Source organism: Rhinolophus hipposideros (assembly GCF_964194185.1).
Source record: "Rhinolophus hipposideros genome assembly, chromosome: 1".
NCBI classification, from domain to species: domain Eukaryota; kingdom Metazoa; phylum Chordata; class Mammalia; order Chiroptera; family Rhinolophidae; genus Rhinolophus; species Rhinolophus hipposideros.
In genome coordinates this window covers 66,576,773-66,602,445 of record NC_138047.1, presented here as the reverse complement: position 1 = coordinate 66,602,445, position 25,673 = coordinate 66,576,773, and the positions used below count along the sequence as shown (strand labels likewise).

Genomic DNA, 25,673 nt, shown 5'->3' with positions numbered 1-25,673 from the left:
TCCACAGGGATCGACAGGTCATAAAGTAACTGCATCAGTCAAGACTACAAAAATGAGATCAAATATTCTACAGATGAATAAATTCCATATTTACACAGTGAACTTTGTATGCACACAGTACAAATTATTTATGAGAATTGACATTTTAAAGAATCGTAGGTTTTAAAGCTTGGGAAAATTCAAAACACCATGAAGTCCAAAACTCTCATTATTTAAAGTATAGTAAGTTGTAGTGGGCATACCTAATGTATATACATAGGTAACTACCACTAATAAAGTTCAAACTAACAAGCACATAAATAACAAGAGCTGTCAGCTACTGAGCATGGTTTCTATGCTGGATACTATATCAACTGCCCTTGAATTATAGTTTTATTTAACATTCATAATAACAGTATGGTATAGACAATAGTATGTTCACTTTGTAGTTGAGAAAATTGTGGTTTAGTTTAAATAAGTTGCACAAAATTAAGTTACTGATAAGTAAGTGGCCTGGAATTCTGACCTAGGTGATTTGTTGCAAACTATAATGTTCTAACCATAATATCACTGTCCTAGAATAAAAGCCAGGAAGCTCTTGTCTTCTTAAGGCATCCTAATGTGACTACTGATACATTGGACCCACAAAGACAGCCCAAATTAATACCCCAAAATATTCTCGACGAACTGAATGAATTCATCTAAATGAGTGACTGAATGTTTACTAAATATAGTTGATACAGTATATTTAAATGTATAAAAATCTATACTATCCATCATGACCACCTAATAGGTTAAATATAATGGAATCAAAGTCCCTGATTTAAAAATTTCTAGTGCATAATTGTAACTTTAGCTTCCTTGTTCTAGGAACTAGACTTTAATAGAATTTGTTGAATACATCAGTGGGCATTCCCCTCATCTATTTTTTTCCTCTTAGTTTTTAATACTTTTATCAGGGGAGGTGCATGTTAAAAATATACAAATGTCTTTCTGCAAGCACAAGTGTTCTAAGCTTTTTAATGACTTACATTTAAAACTAGCTGGATTATTACTGTTATTGAGCAAAAATAACTAATGTTAAATGGCTTTCTCAGATTGCAGTCAAGGAAGTACAAGTAGATATCAGATTAAAGAACCATACACTGCGTAAAATTATGTAATTAGGTGATCAAATGAAATAATAACTTTAAATATATATTGCAACTTTACAGTTCCCCAAATGATTTTGTCTCTAATAACTTAATGTACAAAACAACTTCATGAGTAGAAAACTGTCTCCAAGATCTCCTCTTTTCTTTTCATACTTAGATCTTCAATTCCAAATTCATGTCTTTACCACTATACTAGAAAATGGCACTGCAATTAGTAGAACACATGAAGTGAGACCATAGATTTCTTACCCACTTAGTAACTCTACACGTTTACTGAATACCAACTATGTGCCGGGAACATGTCATACATTTGAGGTTTGTCTATGAACAAGATAGATCTGGTCTTGTTTTCAGGGTGCCTGTAGACTAGAACCCTTGTAGGACTCTTAGAATCAGTCTTTTTGTTCAGAATTATCCAGGACCCCACACATCCAGTTTAAGACAATCAGGCTGTATTTTGTCATAAACAAAGTAATCATGGATGTTAGAAAAGAATGACACACCACTCCCCTCAATACATAGGACTTGCTCCTGAGATTCTCACCAGGGTGCCATTTGTATGCTGAGGCAATAATAAGCATTTTAATAAAATTAAGATTTAGTTAGTTGTGGTGCACAAGCTGTTCTCTGGAAAGAAAAATGGGTTTGTTCTTGCTTTTATTTTATAGATGTGCTATGTCTATATTCCTTCATGACACGAGGAGAATTATTGGTGATATACTTTATTAAATTGTTCCCACTGCTTACACAGACCTAATCCTCTACAAAAACAACACTTAAGTTTATTTATTATTTTTTTTTACTAACTTCCTTCTCTAGCAAACTACCTCCCACTCAAAAGAGGGGTTTGATTTTTACCTATTATTTTTCATCCAATGTAATACTGGCAATATACATCAACTTCATGATTAATTTTATGGGCCAGGAACCATGCACTAGGTGCTTTGCCTATTTGTTTCACCACAATCTTATTAGTATCCCCACATATCATATAATAGTCTTAGTGGGGTTGTTGCTTTTCCCAAAGTCATGCAACAATTGTGTGGCAACTGTGAAATTCAAACCCAGGACTTCACAGCTCCACAGCTGACATTCTCGACCTACTACAATATTATTTCTGAAAATAAAAAACTGAATAAATGCTCACTGAATAAATTAAATGATGTTTTGTTTTTATTTCACATTCTCTCCATTCTGGTTTTTCTTGTTTGTTCGTTTTGTTTTGTTTTCTTTCCTTATAACTAGTATGCAGTCTTCTTCTTTATTTATTTATTTTGTTTGTTTGTTTTCTACAGGTTTTGGTAAATACAGGGTAGAGAGATCATGCTTTCATATAACCTAACTTGATGCAATGCCTTTAACGTATAGTAGAAAACACCCACATTCTAAAAGTCACAACTTAGCTCCTTATTCCATCCTGGGAGATATTATTTATCATTGCTTTGTTTGCATTCGTCTGACTTCACCACAGAAATTGTAAATTTCTTAAAGGCAGAGAGAATTATTGCGCTGAATCCTTCTCTCCTCATTTTTCTGCTTTATAAGAATAGTGGAATTTCCATTTCTCACCAGAGGAGACTATTGGAGGAAATACTATCAGTGCTTCTCCCTATTTCCTTGCCAGTTCCTTCCCCTAATAGGAAATTTCTGATCCTCCAGAACCTAAGATGTTGCCAGAACCCTTTTCATAACTGATTGGAGTCGCTGTGGGATTAAAAGCCAGTTTCCCCTCTTTTCTACCAGAACCGTTCCTCATACTGCTAGTGTGGGAAACAGCTACCTCTCTTTAGTCTCCCCACTTCTTCCTGGTAACTGGGACTTGACTACTCTCTAGGCCAGAAAAGGGCAAAGCAGTCCAGGCCAGCCTGGCCTTGATATCGGGGACAGTAACCTCTTTCTGATCACTTATCTCATTCCAGGGGGCAGGCTTAACACCAGACATTATACTCCATCCATGCTCAGACTGTAACAATCTTATGAAATATGCAGAGACACAGGAGAAAGGCCTCATCAAATCTTCCACTCTAACCAACATCCGAAAACCATTCTTCTAAAAAGCCCATATTGGAAGGGTTTGTCTAGCCATTCTTCTACTTTTCCTGTAAGGCCTAAAACACCTTACTAAGTTATGAACATAAATAATTGCTCAAATTAGTCCAAAGAGCAACCACAAAATAGATGCAAAATAAAGTTCTTTAAATATTTTTATACATGATACTCAATTCTCATTAAATTATTTTGGTTGTTTTTAAGAACTATGTTGTTTTTTCAATTTGTTAGCTAAATGTAAAGTCTTTTTTTCTTTTTTTTTAATTTCTAGTAATGTTTTTATGTGTCATATTATGAGAGTTTCAAAGTTTTTATTTTCAAGTTGCTCCCAATAATAATCATTTTGTTCCAAGTACCAGGAAGAAATCTGTGGTTCCATTAACAGCTGCACCTACCGTAGCATCTTGCCCAAAGTAAGTGTTCTTTCCTAATCACATAAGAGAGCTGACAAGAGGTAACAGAGTAACCAGATGGCAATTTGGCAAAAGCAACAAATGACAAAGTAAGGTTTGGGATAAGTGAAATACTGTCACTATTTTCTGGGAGCAAGTAGGCAAGAATCGCCTATCCTTTAAAATTTGTTCTCTCTCTCTCTCTCTCTCTCTCTCTCTCTCTCTCTCTCTCTCTCTCTCTCTCTCTCTCTCTCTCTCTCTCACACACACACACACACACACACACACACACACACACACAGACACTTACACACACAGACACTTACACACACATCTGTGAATATCTCCTGTGGTGTTAAAATGTGAGGAGGGATATTTGAAAGCTGAGGATGAATGATTTTGCCTTTAGTGTAAGTGAAAGTAGCAAAGATATTTAAGCAATTCTCTGCATTCTAATGAAATTCTCTGTTACAAAAGCAGCTACTGATGTGGTTCTTAACATAACAATGCATAAGACTTTGAACTTGCCCCACAATGACTGTCACAGGAGATTGCTTTTGATCGCGAATGCAAATATGATTGCAAATGCTCATGTTTATTTTTCGGGAGGAGTCCTTTCTATAGTGTCTGACCCAGAGCTGGGAGGTTTTATTGATTGTTCTAGATGTGGTTGCTAAGTCACATGGCATTTTTGTACCACTGCTTCTTGACCAACTCTAGTTATTAAGCATTAAAAGCCAAATCACAATGCATAAATGTTTAATTCTCTGCAATCTCATATTTCTATCAGAAATACTGTATTAAAAAACCTTTCATTATTCCAAAAACAACAACAACAAAAAGTTGATGTTGATTCTACCCCACCTTCTCCTTCTCTGGTAGTAACTGTAAATATCATGTGTCACCAAACTGAACTATCTGTTGTACATTTAACTTCTCCTCATAAACTATAAAACTCATATTATACTGAAAATATGCCTTTCTTCCTTGCCAACAATATTTAAAATTAAACAGACACACAGTTCTCTGTTAGGAAAATATCAGGGATAAAATTATAAGACTATTCAACGAGGAAACTAAACCTTCAAGGGCCACATATTTTTGTCCAACTGCAAAAGTAACTATATATATGTGTATATACATGTGTATATACAAAAATATATACACATTTTAAAAAAGGAAAAAAAACACTATTAAATGTGTAATAATATATACTGATAACAAAAGATAGATATAAGTCACGTTTGACTTCTGAAATTACAAGAGGTGCTCAACATGTTTACCATCAGCATCCAGACACTTCTGATTACGGTGAACTACTGCATGAGCAATACGATATAAAGCACATATATGGAGAAAACGAGGGCAGGAAGGAGTGGGAAACAGAGGAGAGGGAGAGAGAAAGAGAATAAATTTTGCACAGGGGATACAGGGTAAAAAATAAAAATAAAAATATTGTAGTTATCATTATCATGGTATGTATGTATACAGATATATACATACATATTTATACACACATATATACATAAACACACATCTATATATACACTCTAAACATACTCATACACATTTATATGTTCAGTGCACTTCATAAGCCAACTATCTCAGACTTGGAATTACAGAGCAGGAAAGAGCTTGGAGAGTTCATCTGAAGAGATCTTTTTCTTTAAACAGTTTAGTGCTTAAACCATCAAAGACCTGGCTATCCTATATTTAAAACTCTCTAGGGATGGAGATTCATTATAGATTTCATTGTACTGTACTTGCAATAGACTCACAGGTGCCTTACTTGACAAAACCACATTTCTCAGATCCTTGGTCCTACAGGCTTTCTTTGGTACCTTCTAAATACACACCCCCTTTCTTACCGTCACAGCATGGCAGCTAAAGGATTTAGCTTCACATGAAAATCAGTCAAAGAGTTCAAAAGGTACAGATGGGTATATAAAAGTGATGTTATTTTTTCCAATACTGTCATAGACGAGTCATTCATTACCTAGCTCCTGGTCTAACCCTAAGGAAAAAATAGGTGAAATTTGTTTTCTGAATCCACACCCTCTCGAATCGTCTTTACTCCCTTGCATCAACTTTCTCTTGCCGTTGGTTAACAACACTGCAACAGGTTCATCAGTTTTTTTCTACTCTCATAGTAGCATTCTCTTGTCCTATTTCTTACTAACTCAGGTCACTTCTCTTTGAAGATTGTTAATCTGAAAAATAACTATCCAGTCTGAGATATTAAGGAGCTAATAGATTAATATTAATATTAACATTTTACAGTAACTAGAGTTTATAATTTTACTAAGGGCTATAAATACAAAGAATACCAAGAAAATAATGGTTGATATTTTCAAATTTCACCATTTATTTTGGAACATACTTAATGTATGCATAACAGTGGCCCTGCAAAAGCCAACACTGCTTTCAAACCTTTGGAAAACTTCTAAATATAAGACTACGATGACAGACGTTAAATTAAAACCCCATTCATTCAGAAAGAATACTGAAAAAATACATATTCATTGTCAACAGGGAAAATATGACTGGTAATACTTTTTTTTTTTTTAAGTCACGAACTCCACTATAGTTTTCACACCTCATAACCCAAGCCACTATGTGAAATTGGTGGTGAACGATGTGTATTGGAGTAGAGTGGGAGTTGGGGAGGATAAATAAACAGAAATTGCAAAGAATTATTTAAATAAATGTTCTTCTTGCCAAGAAATGCTACTACTTAACTGCTTCAAAAGAGTAAATCAATCTAAAAGGAGGCAATGGATTTGCATGGTAGAAAATTGGAGAGCTTTCTTTCAGCTACAGCTTTCAGTCTCAAGAGCACAAAGAGCTGAATTTTAGCCAATTTTCTGACTGAGTTTTTCGTTGTTGATGAGCTTGCTTTTCATTCTACAATTGTTTCTAATGTCTTCAAAAAAGAAAAAAATGACACTAAATCTTTTATTTCAAATTGTGTATCACATGATCAGTAATTATATATACAAAGCCCTTTAGCCTTTAAAAGGATAGACAGTCCTTCAAGACACTACATTCATCGGTGGTATTTACTCCTATTTCTCACTTTGCTCACAAAGCAAAGTGAGACAGAATAAAAGGAATCAAAGTATTATAAATTACATTTAAAAATAGCAAATAGATGTTTTAAATAAATATTTCCAGTGCAGATTTCTTACAAATGTTCTTGAACAAATTTGGGGGAGTTTTTTTAATATGGAAAAAACCCTCAAATTTTAATTGAAGCTCCACAGCAGTCAGTTAGGGAATACCAATGGCCCAATGGTGCTAGGGTGTTTATTTATATGTGTTTAGTTTGTGTAGGAATAAGTTTGTGTGTGTGTGTGTGTTTATGTGTGTGTGTGTGTTTGTGTGTATGTGTATAGTATGATAAAAGAGGTAGTTCCAATCCACCCCGAGGCACAGTTTGAGGGGTGGCAAAATACTGCTACTGTAGTCTGTCAAATAAGATGTCATTATTATTTTACACATCACTAAGAATGAAAAAAGAATGCTTCCAATTAAACTACGACACAGTGTTTTACTATCACACCAGTTTTCAGAATACATCCTGTTCTCATAGATGTTAAAATATGATAAAAATATAACATGGTACTTTTCCCTAGTGATTTGTCAATAGGTTTTAGATTCTCACACTGAGTCATCTTTTTAAATAAGGCTACGATTCTAAAAAGCCCTCTGAAAATGAAAATATTTCACGTAGGAGGTGTAGCTAATTAAGCCATTAACAGCAATTAACATGCATTAATCTATTACTACTCATTAAAACCATAAGGAATATTAATTCATCAGATTATCAGAGCAAAGAAAAATGGATGCAGAAAGAGATACAAAGAAAGAGTAGGTGTTTAGTTAACAGACTTAACATAGGCTACCACACAAAAAAGGCTTCCGGTACACTAACAGGAGAAAAATGAGGTAACCCCATGCCGCAAAATTGAAGTAAGAGGATACAAAGCACAGATGATGAGAAAGCAAAAAAGTAAAAATAGAAAACAAAGCAATTTTTGTTTTGCTTCACCAAACATGAAGACAATTAGAGATTCTTAGGATAAAGGAGATATCTCTAAAGAAATCACATTTCTATTAAGACTTCCAAGAATGTTCAAAATGTGGGTTGTCTAATGATAGTTATATGTATATGTGTGAGTTTTACATTGTTAAATGATAAATACTTCAACTGTTCTCAAGATTAAGAAACAGTTTACTTACGGTTTCTATTTCATATTTTATAATTGGTGACACCTTTACTCAAGAAGGCTTCAGGAAGACACTGATTTATACTAAAATGAGTCACAGTGTTTGCTACTGATACTAAGAGCAGAGTTCAAAGTCACCCAGGGTCAGATATCTTAGGTTTGATACACAACTGTGACATTGACTTTCTGCAAGACATGCAGAAATGATTTAACTTAAATGCACAGGAGTATAACTACCTAACACAGATCCCTTGAAGAAGACAGTAGCATTTTTCGTTCAGGATAGAAAGACTATATAAAAAGATGAAATGTTCTGTAGGACCCTGAGCAAGTTCCTTAACCTTTTATCTCTAGAGTAGAGATAACGTCTGCCTAAAGACAGTGTTCTAAACAGATTGTTTCTTGGTGATCAAGATCCAATATTCAGAGATCTGTTCTACTCTTAGATAAGCGCATGTAAGATAGTTGATAGCTGCTGAATTCAATCTATTCCTTGAAAACAAATAATTCTGCAACTCAATTAAAAAATGCCTAATAGTGAGGACAGGGATGGCCATCTCGCCATTTCTATTCAAATAGTACTGGAAGTCTTAGCCAGACCAGTTAAGAAAGAAAAAGAAATAAAGGGCATCTATACAGAAATAAAATTCTCTCCATTTGCAGATGACATGATCTTATATTTATATATTGAAAACTCTGAAGATTACAAGGAGAAACTGTTAGAACTAATAAATAAATTCAGTAAAGCAGCAGGATACAAAACAACGTACAGAAATCCATTGCATTTCTATACGCTAACAATGATATACCTGAAAGAGAAATAAAGAAAGCAATCCGATTTACAATAGCATCTAAATAAATGAAATACTTTGAAATACATGTGACCAACGGGGTGAAAGATCTGAACAATGAACACTGTAAAACATTGATGAAAGAGATTAAAGAAGACACAAATAAATGGAAATATATCTCATATTCTTGGATAGGGAGGTTGATGTTATGAAAATGGCTACTTTACCAAACAAATCTACACAGTCAATGCAATCCTGATCTAAATCCCAATGACATTTTTTAACAGAAAAACAAACAAACAAACAAGTAAAACACCTAAAATTTGTTTGGAACCACAAAAGACCCTGAATAGCCAAAGCAATCTTGAGAAAGAAGAAGGCTGGAGCTTCACACTACCTGATTTCAAGCTATATTGCCAAGCTACAGTGATCAAAACAGCATGGTACTGGAATAAAAACAGGCATATAGATTAGTGTAACAGAACAGAGAACCCAGACATAAACCCACACATATATGGTCAACTAATTTTTGACAAAGGTGCCTAGAATGCACAATAGGGAAGGACAATCTCTTCAAAAAATGGTTTTGAGAAAACTGGATATCCACATGCCAAAGAATAAAACTGGACCCATATCTTATACCAGTCACAAAAATTAACTTGAAATGGATCAAAGACTTAAATGTAAAAACAGAAACCATAAAATCTATAGAAGAAAACATAGGGGAAAAAATCCCTGACATTGGCTGTCGGGAGCCATAGAAATCCCCAGGCCTTGCCTAGGCAGAACTTCCTGGTCACAAAACCCAGAGCCCGCGCGCGCCAAACCCAGAGCCCGCGCGCGCCAAACCCAGAGCCTGCCCATTTCCTTGTACCTCATATGGCATCGCCCTGTCCTAGCCTATCAGCCCGCGACAAGTACCTCGCCACCCTATGACATAGCATATCCCACCCCCATCTGACATAGCTATATATATAACCCGCCATCGTAATAAAATTTTGAGGCTTGATCAGATCCCTGTCTTGCCTCCATTCTTCGCGTCTCCTGTCTCCCCTTTTTTCATCCTCAACAGGTTTCTTCCCCTCGTCCCACGTTGCATTGTCCTGCCGGTCGGGACAATTGGCTTTGGCAATGATTTCTTGGATAAGAAACCAAAAGCACAGGTAGCGAAAATTAAAATACAAGTGGGAATACATTAAACTAAAAAGTTTCTGTACTACAAAGGAAACAATCAAAAAATAAATAAAAAGGCAATCTACAAGATGGGAGAAAATATTCACAAACCATATATCTGATAAAGAGTTAATATTGAAAATATGTAAAGAACTTATACAACTCAATAGCAAAAAGGCAAATAATCCAATTAAATAAAAGGCAAAGGACCTGAGTAGACATTGTTCCAAAGAAGACATACAAATGGTCAATAGATGTGTAAAAAGTTGCTCAACATCACTAATCAGGGAAATGCAATCAAAATACAATAAGATATAACCTCACACCTATTAGAATGGCTATTATCAAAAAGACAAGACATAAAAAATTCTGGTAAAGATATGGAGAAAAGAGAACCCTCCTGCACTGTTGGTGGGAATGTAAAATGGTCTAGCTATCATGGAAAACAGTATGCTGTTTCCTCAAAAAAATTGAAAATTTATCTACCATATGATCCAGCAATCCCACTCCTAGGTATACATCTGAAGGAATTTAAATTAGTATCTCAAAGATGTTCCTTGCAGGATTATTCACAACAACTAAGATGTAGAAACAACCTAAGTGGCCATCAATAAATGAATGGATAAAGATGATGTGATACACACACACACACACTCATATACACACATACAATATGGAATGTTATTATATCAGCCATGAGAAAGAGGGAAATCCCGCCATTTGCAAGGACATAAATGAACCTTGAAGGCACTATGCTAATTTAAGTAAGTCAAACAGAAAAAGACAAATATGTGAAATCTAAAAAAGATGAACTCATAAAACCAAGAGTAGAATGGTGGTGATCAGGGGCTGAAGGTTGAAGAAACTGGGGAGATGTTGTGTATGGGTATTAACTTGCAACCAATAAATAAGTTCTGAAGATCTAATGTACTGCAGAGTGAATATTCTCAACAATGCTGTACTATAAACTTCAAAGTTGCTAAGAGATTAGATTTTAATTATTCTCACCACAACAGAGAAATAAGTATGCGAGGTGACAGAGGTGTTAGCTAAGACTAAGGTAGTGATCACATTGCAATAAATGGATCAAACCAACCCATTGCACATCTCACACTTACACCATGATATAAGTCAATTATATATTAATAAACCATATGTAGGAGATCCTCAGAAAAACATATGTTGAATGAATGAATGCATATTGAAATCAAGGCCTCAGAGAAATAAAAAGCAGTTTCACATCACAAAAGTTGGAAATTGCTAATCCAAACAAATTGTGAAGGTGTGAAGGTGTTCTGCCACTCTCCCATCGAATCACTCTTTCACTCAACACAGCTGGATTGCCAGCCTCCTACCAGACACCAGAAACAGAGCTGGAGATCCAACAATGAGTGATTCATGTTAATCTTGTCCTCAGGTCCGTTTAAAGACTGATGCTGATTAGCCTCCTCCCACGCCCTAGGGTCAAGAATTTCAAATTCTTGTCAAACCCGAGGAAATAAGGCACCAAGACAGGAAGGGCTGGTTTCTTTTCTTCCAAACTATGTAGAAAATCCAGAACTGCAGCAATAACTACAGTATCATTTCAGTCTGGTATGCAAAGCACATCATTCTTTTAGACTTCTAAGGTCATATTTCCACTGCAATCCCTGCTTCTTCCCCTCACTCTGTCCTCACCTTGCCCTACCCAACTGCACTAAAAAGACATTACACCATATTGTAATTTCTTTGCACTGTTTACACTTCTTATCCCAGGAGTCCAGCAACTAGTCAGGTGTGTCAAACCCTTGGCAGGCTGAGCAAGAATTTTACCTGCTTAAATTCAGAACAATTTTACAGCTTTGACTTTTCCAGCAGCTCATTATAGCTGGGTGTTAAAAGCATGGAAAACTTCCACTTTTACTCTATTAATTAAAAAAGCTTCAATAAAATAGTCTTATGTCTTCGGTCTATTGTACTAGCTCTTCAGAATATTATTTGTCAGAAGGTTCTATTGTCAATTTCCCTACTCCCCATGCTTCAACAATACCTTTAAAATTTGTTGACATCTGGGTTCAAAGAGTACTTGTCTCTAAAGAAAAATTTTAAGAAGTCAAACCAGACCTTGAGCCATTCCCACAGATCATTTTGGACTCAATTGGTGCTAAACCCCAATAGGGGTTCCTGACATAGATCAATATGATGTAGGATTGGCAGGTACTGTGCTTTGCTTCAAATGAAAACCTCTTGTCCCATGTCTTATTCCCTCAGTAGTCCACTTTCTAATGTGAAAATAAACTCAAGTAATAGTCAAATGTGCACAAACATGTTACTTTATAGCCATGACTAAAAGTCTTACTCGTTTCAAGAGATATGTTCACAATTTAAGAGAATCTTCTCCCCTATATGTTGTTTCTAGACTCACGCTGGGTATTTCAGGCACGCAGGAGCCACCAGGGAGGTATTTCCATTCATGCACACTTCAAAATATGGTTTTCTTTTTCTAGAGGGAGACACAAACAACACACACAGTTTTATAATTTTGCAGTATTATTTATTTCTCATCTTTGTCTGGCAATTTGATATCATATAAATAAAATCCAAATGTTTTTCAAATTAATAATTACCCTGAAAATGGTTTCATTCAAATGTTTATGAAAACATCCTTTAAATACTTTATTTGCAGTAAAATGGAATTATGCCTGACACTGCCCCATGGTGACAATAGAAGAGAATTTAATTTACAATAACTCTAGTGTCCGTATGGAAACATTTAAAACTTGGCTAAGACCGCCTTTGGGGGTTAAAAATGTAGTTAGTGAAAAACCTCAAGTCAGAACAGTTGTATAGCTGGGTGAGTACCTTTCAGAGGTGTTATAATAGAAGTTCATTATTCACTCCAAGATCGCGTGTGTGTGTGTGTGTGTGTGTGTGTGTGTGTGTGTGTGTGTATGGGTGTGTGTTGTGGGATAATGGGGAATGGCACTGACTCCTTGATAGAGAAGGTGAATAATTTTGAAAGGTTTCCACCCAGAGATTATCTTCACAATGAGATTATCATTCCAATCTTGTCTTCTACCTCCCCACCCTTTTTTCATTTATAAACTGCAAACAATTCATCACAGACTTTGTACTGACAAAGATTCTTTCTTTGCTTCACCAAATTTTAGTCAGTCTCCTGACTTTCTCTTATGTTCATATGTACACTTACTTGAAAAATTCAGTTTCAGCAAGAACTCTGCTAAGTCAGTTTAAGGAGAAACTGACTTAGATAACTAATTACCCTCAATTTCTAATCAGATTTCTCTAACTCCACCAATGCCCACCCCCAGTGATGTCTGAGCATTCTGGCCTGCCTTTTGCAAAAATCCTGTTGGGTCGGTTTAGCCAGACCCCTTAACCTGTGACATTTCTTCTTAGTAATTTTCCATCCACCAACCTCCACCCAGCTCCTTGACTAGATGTAAATCCCCACTTTTCCTTGTTATACTTGTAACTAAACTCAGTTCTATACTGAGGTCTCTTTTCCCATATTGCAATATTTCTGAGTACAATCTGTTTTTACTGCCTTAACTACTGTCCAGCTCTGGTTTTTCTTTGACAGCATGTAAACCATTATTATTTTACACCTGTAGTCAGAGATTAGTTATTATCCTTGTTTAATGGCAAAGAGAATACAGGGAGGAGAGAAAGAGAGAGAGAGAGAGAGAGAGAGCTTGAGAGAGAGAGAGAGAGAGACAAAGAGAGAGAGAGACTGTTTGGAAGTCACAGGGATGCTGGAATTATACAAGTGGTGAGAAAATCTAGCAAAGGAAATTAAGACAAACCATCTACTTCCTAATTTTGCTTATAACAAAATACTGAATATTTGATTCAGTGTCATCTTAGATGTCATCATTTAAACATTTTCTCAAGATCCACCAATAATTTTTCAGAAGTTTCCTATTTCAGAATGATTATAGAAAACAAACAAACAAACAAAAACACCACCAACAACATATTTTATGTTTTCCTTATATACCAAGTGAGAAAACTAAGGATGTAAAGCTTGGAGGACGGGGAGAGGAGTACTGAAAAAATACATTATTTTCTCTGTTTAATTATAAATGGATTTTCTTAATTTCAACTGTTAATTTCAAATGTTTATTTAATAGCAAAAAATTATACATATTTTTATTAAAGCAAAAGTCAGTAAAAAGAAAGTTAATACTTTATGAAACCAATTTTTAGAACATGTTCTTCCATTCATATATCACTGATGAATGCAATTTTCTTTCAGTCTAAGTATATTAGATGTCTATTCACGTAGTTTTGCAAAAGTCAGTCTGTCTGTTACTAAGTGAAAAAAGCTAATCTGAGAAGGCTACATACTGTATGATTCCAACTATACGACATTTTGGAAAATCCAAACTATGGAAACAATAAAAAAAGATGAGTTGCTGGGAGTGGGGAAGAGTAACTGGAAGAGATGAGGAGAAATGAGAGCAAGGAGATATTTTTAGGGCAGTGAAAAATCATCTGTATGATATTATACTCATATATACCATTATACATTTGTCTAAACCCATTGAATGTAGAAACCAAGAGTGAACTCTTAGGAAAATTACAGACTGCATAATTATGAGGTGTCAATGTAGATTCATCCTTGGTAAAAACAAAACAAGACAAAATAAAACAAACATATACCATTCTGGTGAGTTATATTGATAATGGGGGAGGCTATACATGTGTGAGCGCAGTGGGTATATGGGAAATCTCTGTACATTCCTTTCAGTTTTATTGTGAACCTAAATCTGCTCTAAAAAATAGTCTTTAAAAAATGTTTTTAAATAGTTAATATTTCCTCCCAGCATATACTGCTTCCTCAAATCTTCCTTTCCAAAATAGAAATGAACACATTTTACTAAATATTATCCAATGATACTCAATAATCTGAAATTGTCTTTAAAAAAAGAAGTTTAAATAGTCTGTTTTTTCCCTGAAAAAATTAGCCTCAGACATTGTGATTTTTACCGAAGACACTGATCATTATCAACAAGTAATTCCCTGATAGTGTAACAACCTATCCTGAAAGGTCTCCTTCACTTCTGGGTAAGGCAAATTGACTATAATATCAGAGACAGGTCAGTAAAGAATAGTAAAAAGACTGGTTCTACTTCATCTGGGTTAACAACAATGGAAAACAATAATTGTTCTGATTGAACCAATTTTGCTTCCTGGAAACTTCCATTCATCTTAATCATAGATAATCTGATTTCTCTCTCTTTTAGGTCACGTAAAATGAATGAAATCAAAGGCAAATATGTTCTTAGTATTTTCAAACCATAACTGTTATTCCCTAAAGTACAAGAAGTCAAACTTTATAATAATTAGACACAGGCAACTCAATTCCACCTCAAATTTAAAGAAAAAATATATACAAAACAATTTATTTGTAGTACATAATTCAAGTCATCTTTAGGGTTTTTTCTAACATTAATATAAAATGTCTTTTTGTCTCCAAAATATCTACACATCAAATCATTATCTTTTTCCTTTAGGCAAATTAACAGATTTATTTAAGAAATACTGTGCCCACAGACTCTATATACAAGTAACCAGCTATTGTCACAAAACCCCTTAGTTTATTCCCAATTCTGTGACTCAAACTCCATTCCTTCTCAGTCCAACACTGATATATTCTCACTGACTTATTTTATGGAATACTCCTTTCTTTCACTCTCAGAGGACTGGGAGAAGTAGGAAAAACAGATAAAGCCAGTCAGCTGAGTCACCAGCTCTGTCTCCTGTAGCAGTCAAGAAGCTATCCTTTGTCAGTAAATCTGGAAGCTGTCACAGAGTCTGCCAATTCATGTAGTGGTGAGGATGGAAATTACTAGAAAACTTAATTTTTCAATCAAAAGGATGCCCTTTGAAGTTTCAATCTAGGAAAATAAAACTGAAGTGTTCACTGGATCCGTGGAAAAGGCAGATGACCCCCCCTCCCCTGCACTTCTTCCCCTATCTTATTATTTTTATTTTTATTTTGTTTCTTTCCCCTATTTCTTTCTTACATTTTCTCCTTACCCTTTCTTTCCATTGTTCTCTCTTGAGATGGGTTGCAGATGCGGAATAGAAAGCAAAGATGGAAGAAGATAGGTAAAGAGATACTGATGTCTTTTGCGTCTGGCTTATTTCCCTTAAAATAATGTCTTTAAGTTTCATCCATGTTGTAGCATGTATGAAAACCTCACTCCTTTTGCATTATTTTTTTTTACATCACATTACTCATATATTTTCCCTTAATGAAAAAATTCATTACATTTTGTGTGAATTACTATTACTACCACCACTAGCTAATTATTTTTAAGTGCTTACTTTGTACCAGAAAATGTTCTGTTTTGTATATATTAACTAATGTGATCCTCACAACACATGATGTAGAAATTATCATAGTCATCATACAGACATAAGTAAAGTGAGGCACAGAGAGGTTAAATAACTTGCACAAGGCTAGTTAATTTGTGAAATGGTAGAGTAACTGCTCGAATCCATATAATCTAGCTCCCGACCTATTACTCTCTTAGCCACATTTCATTTATATGACGATGTTCATTTCTAAGTGCCACTTGTTATCAAATCCATGAAATACTTACCAATATCTATATATTCTCTTTCTCAGTTTCTCAACCCTTAGTGGGAGTGATACTGGTGTCCCTCCTGGTGAGAGGGTTGATGACCGAAAGAGAATATGCTAACTCATTGATTCAAAACAGGATTTTTAAAGAAGGTGACTGACTCATAATAATGAGGACACAGAGGGAAAAGTTTTTGAAGAGATAAGCAATCATCGCTTTACTCTTAATTTTGGCTTAATTTTGAGAGTTGTCTTATGTACTTAGAAAAGGTCGTTCCAACACAAAAAAATAAATATACTATTAAAAGGATTGTAAAATGCCTAAAAACAATCTTTTCTTTTCTCCACTAAGCATAACAAAGCAAAACAGAACATACTAATATATCTCCAACAATTTTCCTGTTTTAGAAAATCAGATTATGTTCATGGGGAATTTGTTTAGTAGTCATAACAAAATTTAGCCTACTTTAAAGTTTTACTTGTTCTTTTTTCTTTCCTATAATGCATTACAGGAGCTTCAACTTTCCTAACTCGATAGGAGAGGATTATTACATATTTACTTTAGATATGCCTTATATAAACGCCAAAGGTACAAAGCAATGGAGGTTCCAAATCTGTGGAGAAACAAAACCATGAAAGGCATGTTAGTATGTTTATAATTATACCAGGTAGTAACAATAGAGTTTAATTGGTAAAGGAAAATTGGGTTAAACATGAGGAAATAATTTCTAATAAAAACAGCAATTAGACTATGTAAGAACAATTCAAAGGATGTTACTGGGCATCCATGATTAGAACCACTCACAGGAAATGATTAAAATACTTTCAGTTATACCTCAGAAAATTTCTTGTATAAGTTGCAGACTTGGAATTGGATAACTTTCCATTCTTGCAAAATTACCTATTTACTCCAGATGCTACTCTTAGCTTATCTCTAGGCTTTATCTGTTTCCTTTTATTTTAATTTTACTTGTATCTCTTAAACATACTATGTCAAAGACTTTTCCACTCAAGTATTTTCTTCAAGGGAAGAAAACTGATTACTTGCTCTGATTGTTCCTGCAGCGTTCCAGAGTACTAGTTTCTATATAGCACAAAGCAATAGCTGTGTAAAACTAACAGGAGTAAGTGCTTACACCAGTATCACTAGGAGTCTGATAATCTACATAAACTAAAAAACAATCTTCCTGAGGATGTGTGTGTGTGTGTGTGTGTGTGTGTGTGTGTGTGTGTGTGTGAAGGTTTCTCTATCAGAATAAATTATGAGAATAAACTCCAAGTATTGTATTCAATGCTTATTTAGTCATTTCCAAAGATTTCTATTTATCCATATATCAAAAGAATTTCACATTTGGGAAACATATCACATAGAAGGTCATTGAAAAATACAAGCACTCTTAAAAATCATGTGCATAATTTAATCACTCAAACTTTTCTCCTTAGCAAAACAACCATTCCACAAGTCTTGGAAGAATTACAGTTGTCTTTCAAGGATGTATTACTGTGCCCATACTATTGTCATTTCACATTCCAGCATGTTCATCTGGCATAGTTTATCCTAACCCACCCCAAGCTTTTCTCATTTAGTGAGTGGGAATGAATTATTCTTTACAGGCCACCCAGGACACTCATTAACACTTATTTATATTCAATTTTCCTCAGGAAGGACACATAATACTATAATAAATGTCACATTTGAACTCATAGTTTTCTAGGAAAGCCTTCACTACTTCAAAAAGAAATTAACATCAAATATTTGATCTTTCAAAAAAGCCAACATAAAGTGCCTGATTAGAACACTGCCCTAAAACAAGAGGGGGGAGAAATAGGAAAAAAAAAAAAAATGTTTCTTCCAGTGGAGACAAATTGTTTCCATTCATTAACACTGTCTAATTTTCCTGCCAGTTACTGTAATTTTACTATAATTTCAATAAGCTTTATTAAAAAAAAAAACATTTGAAATGTCAAATTTGCAAAAATCCTAGGAATACTTTCCTGTTTCTTCTACATTTTATATAAATCGCTGCATTTTAGATTCAAGCACACTACAACAATTTTCACTGCAAAATAAAATAATGTGTTCAAAAAATGTAATAGGTCCATTTAGGCCATCAGTGCTGCTTGCCATGCCTGCCCTATGCAAATAAAGCGTAGCCAGAATAACCAGAACTGTGCATCCTCCTTGAAATATAACATATGTTATGACCTGCTATGAGAAATCGATGGTTTCAGCACAATTTGTAATGAAACATGTACAAAAAGAGCTAGTCTTGTGAAGAAAAGCAGTAATAGCTCCCTCGATTCTAGGCTTACAACTACAATGATGGATTTAACCTCCACCATCAGAGTGAACTTTTCAGGGAGTGACAAGGGGTGATGTTTTGAGGTTTGTGGGAAGAGATATGAGAGGAATAAAAGAGGGAATGAGTCTCAGTGATCATTTTGGTAAGACCTACAACATATTCAGAGAAGTGCAGTCCCTATGTTTACCCCGTCAACAGTATTCTCCACACTTGAAATGACAATTACTGGGTCATTTCAATCATTGCTACCCACACTTGATTAGCGATCGGGAGATGAAACTGAAAGCCTAGTCCATTCATCCCATGGTAAAAGTACTTCACATGTCCAAAGAACCTTTCAAATAAAAAGGGAAATTGGCAAGTTTGTGGCAGCTGCTGCTACAGTTGGTGTTTCCACTTAGATGGAAATGATCAGCTGCCAGAGATCAACATCTTCATTCCCTTTATAAACTATTTTCTCTTCTCTTTCCCTGTAACTATAGGAAAATAAGGCTTATTTTAAAATGACCTGCTTTTGGATAGCTGAGCATGTATCTATCATCACTTTCAAATTCAGAGATGATGCTCACAATCTTGTCATCATCCATGTGTCCTGGACACACGGTTTATCTGAAAATATCACAATAAATTTTACCAGAGGGCACTTTCAATGTGCTGCTGATAAAGACTGTCATCTCTGCTTTGTATCATTGCTTCATGTACCAGTACCACTTTGCAACCCCTTTGTTCATGTTTTGCTCATAATATAGTGCTAACTCATGGGTCAACAGCAGGTTGTTCTATTATAAACTAAGAGAATGTGACTTATAGCAACCTAATTAATTGGTACCCAGAGAATAAGTGCCCCGTACTGCATTTGATTTGTTATACTCTTCTGAAGTGCTTGGTTCCTATAGAAACTAAAAGGGAAAAAAATGGGCCTCCCTTGGAAGTCCTTCCTAATTTTAAGGTCTTCAAAATATTCCTCATTCTGAAGTTTAAAGATGTCAAAATAATTTTGGATCTGTCATAGTGGTAACAGTATTTGGAATGGTTCTAGGAGTCCTCAGAGTTTCTAGACTCCCACAGTAAGTCCAAAAGTAAACCACTTTTCATGGAAAAAATATATACATATCAGGCCAACTTTGCCTTCCAGAAACACCCCTCATAGGAAATCACCAATCTCAACAGGAGATTCCTTTCTCCATGTATTCTCATAGAAGACCTCTTGGTAATCGATATGTTCAGCACAGTTCATAACAGAGACCCATTCATTGTGTTTATTTAAGAAACTAACATCTTCTCATTGATAAAGCCAGGGCCTTTGTATTCTTCCTCTTCTCTAAGACTTCACTTCCAAAGTTCCAAAAAACGGTATCCTTGTTTCTGAATCTCTTTTACCAAATCGGCCTCTTTGATTCTAAGATGACCATACACTTGTTTGTATCCTCTGTTTAAAAACAAACAAACAAACGAACAAAAACTTTATAACTTTTTTCTCAATTTACATAATTCAAGTGCTTCTGAAGACATAGTGTGGTACCGCCTGCTCTTCAAACAAGCACCTCCTTCCATTAGAGGGCTTATCCATTCTGATAATCCCAAGCAATCATACTCTAAAGACACTGCCAAACTCCTCAGCTCATCATTCAAAAGTTCTGTCTCACTACTTTGTCCACATCTCTTGAATGCCAGTGGGGATCACTCTAGCTGAGATCACAGCCTGTTCAACCCATGAAAATTACATAATTATTTCCACTTGATGACTATTTATATTGAATAAATCCCCGTCTACTTATAAATTCTGTCTACTTATCAAAATTTTCACTTTTTATTTCCAACACATATCTCATCTCCTTTGTATAGTTTTCCTTAGCTGAGAGTGGTTTAATCTCTAGTTCTCTTTCACACTCTTCTAAATAACTATTGCACTTACTGTGTCCTTCATTTGGCAAATGTCATTTTTTATACTCCTGTTTAGCTTTTTGAGAGATAACTGTGATATAATAACCTGCACTTTTTAAGCAGTAGTCATTGATAAGTTCTGGCATATGTACATACCTGTGAAACGATGACCACAATCAAGAAAATTAACATATCTATCATCTCTTAAAGTTTCTTAGGTGTTTATGTAATCTCTCCTTCCCATCCCTCTTGGCCAGTGCACACCCCATCATTTCACAAAGAAACCAATGATCTAATTTTTATCACTATATATTAGTTTTATTCTCTAGAATTTTATACTACTATATTTCCCAAAAAATAAGACCTACCCCGAAAATAAGCTCCAGTAAAGATCGTCAGTCAGGCGGATGCATTTAGTACATTATGACGATGTTCCAGAAGAAGATGACATGACTGTATTTGAATAAATGTAGATTGTTGTACATGAAAAAATAAGACATCCCCTGAAAACATGCCCTAATGCTTCTTTTGGAGCAAAAATTAATATAAGACCCGGTCTTATTTTCGGGGAAATATGGTAATTGAATCATATACTATACACTCTTTTAGTCTGGCTCCTTCCACTCAGCATAATTATTTTGACATTCACTTATACTATGGCATGCTTCAATAGTCCATTTCCTTATATTGCTTAGTAATATTCCATTGTATGGATACAATTTGTTTATCTATTCACTGGCTAATGGCCACTCGGTTTGTTCCCAGTTTCTGGGTCTTATAATTAAAACTGTTAAGAACATTTGTATACAAATCATATGTTTTTCATTTCTCTTGGGTAAATAGTATGTTTGGCAATACAGCAAGGTCATAGGTAGAAATATGTTTGACATTTTAGGAATCTGATGAACTGTGTCCCAACACGGTTGTACCATTTTACATTTCTAGCAGCAGAGTATGAGGGTTCTAGTTGCTCCACATTTTCATCAACACTTGATGTGGTCAGTCTTTTTTTTATTGTAGTCATTCTAACAGGGGGATGGCTACTTGCAACAGGTACTGTACCTAGACCTGTGTGAGTATCAGGCACTGCTACTTCTCTTGCTTGTGGATATTTCTTTTACCAGCCTCAGGTAGTTGCCTCAGATATATACTACTTAGTACTCAGCTAAATAGCTAAGGGAGATCCTCTACAGATCCCAGGGATGCTCCCTTTGTGTGAAGCTCTCTTTTCCCATACTGTGTCCTACAATCTCTAGCTGCTGTTGTCTCCCCAGACTTTCAGTTGTGTCTCTTCATTACAGAAAATCCACCAAACTCCACCTGAGTTCCCCTCTAAGCACCAAGACTTAGAAATTCTCAAGGCACTAAAACTGAGAAAATATTAAGTCTCACCTGACTTGTTCTCCAACTTTTATGGTAGATTGTTCTTTGCTGACTGATGTCTAGTGTCTTGAAAACTGACACTTCATATATTTTGTCTGTTTTTTGCTGTTCCAGGTATAAGGCCAAATCTGGTGCACCAACGGCATTTGCTTATATTCTTAATTATAGACTTTTAGTATGCCTTCTGCTATAAACTAGCTGTAAACTCCTAGCACATGCAGATTGTTTTTGTATCTTTGTACTCCTCATATTTTGGAGAGTCTCACTTTCTAGGCATTTCAGACCACTCATTATTATTAAATGGCATTCTCTATAACCACCTCTTCTTGTCCCCTTACTCAGGATTACAGAGAAACTTTAGATATTACACAAACCTATCAGCTGCTTTGACCAAAAGATATAGTTTAATCATGGAGGTGTGTTGTTTCTGACTTGCATAAATAGGGAAAAAGCCGGTGTGTTGGCCTGGCCTTCCTGCGTGTCTACAGCTCACTGGAACAGTCCCTCTACCCAGGGCCTGTGCTCTTTCATAGGCCACAGTACCACTGGGCCCCATCAGTGGGATCTGTGTTTGAGATCTGGAGCAATGGCCTCTGGACAGAGGCTGACCCATACAGGAAGTATTATCTCAGACGCCTGAGAGCCCCAAAATTTCCAAGGTCTTCAGAGATAAGAACTTGTCTCCCAACATTCCACCTGGGGAGACAGGGGCCTAGGAAAGAGGATGTCAATTCATTTCTAATGGAGAAAACCTTGCACTGTAACTGCTTTAAATAATGCATGCCTCTCCCCATTCCTGGTCGGTTCAAACAATTCTCCTCATAAAATCCTGTGTGATAGCCTGAGAATTTGCAGGAAGCATTGCAACGGTTCAGGTACAACTTAAGAAACATAAAGCAAGGCATCTTCATGTTGACATTGAGTTAATCAAGTCTGATGCCTACCAGATAACTGCACAGGTATAATCAATGCTCCCAAAGAATCCTTAATTGACCACATCAACCTATCAGTGATCTACGAAAATGACTTTGACTATTTTCTCAAACCAAGAGAAAATGATTGTTGTCTTTCCTATTCTTTACTTTTAACCCTTAACTTTGTGGTTAGTCCTGTTGGATTGATGATATGCTGACATTGGATTGACTTTAGTTCTTTTACAGAATTCTTGTGAATTGTTCACTTTAATGATGCATTACAGAAAAGCAACGCTCTGACCCAGTACCTGTCTGACACTTCTAGGACATTGCACTTTGAGACATTGGTAAGCCAAGCTCTTACTTATCAAGAGAGGATAATGAAAGGGACAAAAGTGAATAAAGTGAGCTTGACCCTAAAATGCTGGAACTTGCCTCAATCTGTCTGGGTAAACTTGCTATTGACGAGTTATTACACTGAAGGGACGTAACCATTCAGAGAAATGCTTCTCAAAGTATTTGTCATAAAGAATTTTTTTTAATCCTAATTGCAGATAAATACTCTTGTAGAATAAAATAAACATGAATTACTCTTAATTCGTACTGGTAACAATTTGTGGCCCAGTACAGATCCATGGAATCCAGTCTGAGTAGCAATTTATAAGCAACTTTTTACACTCATAAATATTTGTTAAATATACTAGACGACACAACTCCCAAGTTAATATCTTAATTTTTGTGTTCTTCAGTGGATTGTTTGTTCTGTGTTTGAAATGTGCCTGCTGGGTATCAATCTCTTGAAGCTTCACAGGTGGCTCAAATCAGAATAGGAAAACTGAACTTTCTCTTCTAAATGAGATCTCAAAACCAAGCTGCTCAGTAATTGACACCAGCAGTGTTCCAATCATCAGAGTCCAAAACCTCAAAAAAATTTTAATATTTACTGTACCATCAACATTTATATCCAATCACAAGTTGTTTTAAATTTTAAAATTTCACTCTCCAATCTTATTGTACATCACCCACTACCTAACTCCAGTGTACCAGGCTCATACATCATTTCAATTCTAGGTCACCATTTCATTTTCCTGTTCAAAGTGTATCTTGGTGTGCATGACTTTCAAGGTTGCATGTAACATTTTATCATTTTCCCAGAGCAATGGAGGTTTAATGGATATGAGTACAGAATCTAGAATCAGAATGCATGGCTTGAATTTAGTTTGTATTAACTAACTGTATGAACTTGAGAAAAGTTTTTTAAACTCTCTGCACAACCATGTCCTCATCCATAAAATGGAGTTCTTTATAGCACCCCTCTGACATGGTTGCTCTGCAGATTAAATGTTAATATATTTAAAGTATATCCTGTATCCATAATTAGTACATTATCAATGTAGCTACTATAATTATGTCCTACCCAATCTTATTTCCAAGCTATTACTAAAAGAGTCTTTCTGCTATGAATTCACAAAATCTATTTATTGGCTTCCAAATTTGAACAACACAAAGAGCCTATTTCTAGTTACATGCCTTTTCATAAATTCTTTCTCTTACATTTTGATTTTTCCTGTGTGCATCTTTATCTTACCCCATTTCAAAATGCAACTCGATTCTAATCTCTTCGGCAAAGCCTTGCTAGGTTACCATAACCTGTACTGAGTTCTTGTAGAACAAGCATAATCAAGTCTCACAAAAGTGAATAATGGAAGTGAATAAGTGACACAATGGATGTCATCATCACATAAGGACTCCATGTTATTTCATAAGTGATCATCTTTTATTTTTTTTATCCAGTTGATTTAACATGAGGACAGAGCGTGATATTTTTATGCAGACAAATTTGAATTCCAACTTGTGATTTCCCACCTGTATAACCTTTGGCAACTATTTGACTTCTCTGATTCTCAGTTTCTCTGACATTACTACCATGTTTCCCCAAAAATAAGACCTAGCAGGACAATCAGCTCTAATGCGTCTTTTGGAGCACAAATTAATAAAAGACCCAATATTATATCATATTATATTATATTATATTATATTATATTATATTATATTATATTAATATATATTAAATACTATATTATTATAGTAAAATAAGACCGGAACTTATATTAATTTTACTATAAGACCTGGTCTTAAATATAATATAATATAATATAATATAATATAATATAATATAATATAATATAATATAATGTCAGGTCTTATATAATATAATGTAAGATCGGGTCTTATATTAATTTTTGCTCCAAAACTCTCATTAGCGCTGATTGTCTGGCTAGGTCTTATTTTCAGGGAAACACATTATTTAAATAATGCTATCAATAATTCTATAAAATGCCTATACCAACATAAACATATCCCTTCCTCAAACTGATTATAGTAACTGAGAATAGAAATCATGTCATATTTTTTCTATACTCTCTATCCCTCATAGCAAATAATATATACAAAGTAGTACTCCATAAACATTGGTTGATGGTGTATTTTAAAGAGGGTACTGCAACATAACATGTTTATCCAGAACTCTTCTAATTGTACAACGCAAACATTTACTGCTCTGTATTCTCATGGTACACCCTCTCTCATTGTGCTGCTAAGTAAAGAAGTCAAGTAATCTCCTTACAATATACTAATCCCCACAGGCTGTAATAATTATAACAACTTCAAGGGACTTACACAGTGGAATTTATTTCTAAGTGAATAAAAACTTTTGAAGTGTTTTTAACTTAAAACATCTTTGGAAGTTACACTGATTACCAGAAGCAACTCCAATTAATAAGGATATGATTTAAAAGGCTTTTAAGAAAATTATAATAGGCAAGAG

At 35.0% G+C, this 25,673-nt stretch overlaps 1 protein-coding gene across 5 annotated transcripts in view; it reads right to left on the bottom strand.

The window, feature by feature from the left end:
• Positions 1-25,673, bottom strand: part of CCSER1 (coiled-coil serine rich protein 1) — a 1,122,213-nt gene that overhangs the window by 1,061,476 nt on the left and 35,064 nt on the right. For 2 of the 5 annotated variants that reach the window (XM_081047475.1, XM_081047473.1), the window contains exon 2: positions 12,172-12,249. The exons of 1 other annotated variant lie outside the window; for it this stretch is intronic. The gene's annotated coding sequence lies outside the window, so the exon portion shown is untranslated. Of the gene's footprint in view, positions 1-12,105; positions 12,250-25,673 lie in introns of all 5 variants that reach the window. 2 more of the 5 variants (XM_081047472.1, XM_081047474.1) reach the window with 1 other exon arrangement.